Source organism: Otolemur garnettii, unplaced genomic scaffold, assembly GCF_000181295.1.
Source record: "Otolemur garnettii isolate 467f Iridium unplaced genomic scaffold, OtoGar3 scaffold00065, whole genome shotgun sequence".
NCBI classification, from domain to species: domain Eukaryota; kingdom Metazoa; phylum Chordata; class Mammalia; order Primates; family Galagidae; genus Otolemur; species Otolemur garnettii.
In genome coordinates this window covers 7,270,691-7,273,005 of record NW_003852460.1, presented here as the reverse complement: position 1 = coordinate 7,273,005, position 2,315 = coordinate 7,270,691, and positions in this window count along the sequence as shown.

Here is a 2,315-nt window from a genome sequence, read left to right as displayed (position 1 = left end):
CACAAAAACAAAAACAGGAAGAATGGGATCCTGTGTTTTCCATTATGGATGGAACTGGAGGCCCTTCTCTTAAGGGAAACCACGCAGACACACAGAGACAGATAGGGCACGTCCTCGCCTACCAGGGGGAGCGCAATCCTGTGCCCCCGGGGACACAGAGTGTGGAGTGATAGACGCTGGAGGCGGGGGAGGCAGGGAGGGAGAAAGGGTGGGGGTGTGTGGTGGAGGTTGAGAAACTGCCTGATGGGTCAGGGTTAGGTCCTTCCGGTCGCCAAGACCCTGAAAGCCCCGAGCTCAGTCCTCAGCACACAACACACCCAGGGAGCCAAAGACATACACCTGGACCCCAGAGACGTTTACCTCAAACAGCTTGTTGCTCAAACACGCTGATGATCACCTGAGCCTTGAGCGAGTCTTTCACCATCTCGGTGCTGGTGCAGGGTCTGGCCGCCAGTCTGAGGGGTCGGGCTCATCAGGGTGGCGGATGCTGAAGGCTGGGGGTGGCTGTGGCCGCGTCTTGGAAAGGCTGTCTAGGGCCTCAGCACTGGCAGGCCAGACCCCGCCGTCCTGGGGCTGAGGGCCAGGCTTTGGGGTCCAGGAAGGCCTCTGAGGAGGGAGAGGTGCCCTGCGTTTACCGGGTCTGCGACCCCTTCTCCCAAGGCTGGTGGCTGTCACCAGTCAGCTCCCACCGAGAGCTCCTCAGTGTAGTCTGCCACCAACACCCTCGGCCTGCAGGAATGCTGAGAAATCCAGGCAGAACCGCCAACCCACACTTCCCTTGCCATGTCAGGCCTGAGGTGCTGGACACTGGCCCACCGATGCTGGCCTTGTGGACGCACTGACCAGCCCTCCCTCGGTGTCCACGGCGTGCCCATGCTCCCATCAACACAGTGGTCCCCGGTATCCCCGTGGGGGGGTGTTTCCCAGGATACCCCTCACCCACCCAAGTGCCCAGATGCTCACGTCCCTCCCAGGAAATCACATGCAATTTGTGTCTCACCGACGGAGACGCCCCTCCTTGTATCCCCCCTCCCTGACTTAGCCCACCTGAAGCAACTTCAATGCCATTGACATAGTTCTCAGACTGCACTGCTTCCGCCATGATGACAAAAACCAAAGCACAGCAAGCCAAAGCCTCTGCGTGTTTGCCTGGAACCTGCCATCACCCTAGGCCTAACTCGACCATACACCTCAACTCCACCTGTAAAAGATTATTTCCTTGTATCTTTTTTGGGTTATTTTTGGGGGGGGTTAATTTATATCCAACATTTATTTTTGCAAAGGATCATTTTAAGACTATGCGAAGCCCAGTGAGCAAACAGTTGTCAGCATGTCTGCCTCAAAGTGGAGCAGTGATTCACTGGGGGAGTGTGATGTCTGTCCCCTGGATGAGGAGTCTTTTCCAGTGTCTGTCCCCTGGATGAGGAGTCTTTTCCAGTGGAAAGACACTGCACACAGGCTCCAGGACTCCCAAGTTACACTGCATCCGGAGGATGGAACACAGTGCGCCCTTGACCAACTGCCACTTCCAACGGTCTCCAGATGCATCGGAGGTGACAGGATCGGTGGGCAGACGATGGATCGATCGATCGTAGGGCGCGTGGTGGTGGTGGTGATGATTGGGGGTGGGGGGAAACACACTGGCGTCCGAGTTTTAACCTTGGCTGCACGGGCCGAGTGCCAACCAGAGGTGACTTGGGTTTTCCTCCCCCAGCGCATACCAATCTGACAAGGACTATCTAGGCGTTTGGGCCAGAAAAGCAAACAGCCTAATGAATCCTCTGTGGGAGGAACGGGTCAGAAACTCCACTGAGGACTTCACAGCAGCAGAGTTCAATTGCAGGTCGGGAACTGTGCTCAGGAACCGCTTTCTGCTCTTGGACCTGCTTGTGCTGCCGCCTGGCGGACGCATCGTAGAATGCAATAGCAGCGGGGAGGAAGGCGAAAGTGCAGGCGTGCTGCTGGGGTCCCTAGGGGTAAGTCACATTACCTACCACTTTATGATGGCCACTTAACACACACTCCCCAGAGAAGGTGTAGAGAATCCACACAAGTGTCAAGGAGGGAAAGGAAAGCGCACCCAGAATCTGCCCTCACCGTTGCCTCAGGTTTCTTGGTTCCTGGGCAGGAGAGATACAAAGAGCAGGGTGCTGCCGGGCCCTGGGGATCAGGTCAGTTCTTGTGCTAGTGAAATGTCAAGCTTGCCCGTGGTTCTGACAATTGCCCCCTGCTCTCCCTACCGACAACCGAGACTCTTTGTTTGCACAAGGATCTGGTAGATTGGGCCACACGCTTGGTAGCCTCTACATGTTTGC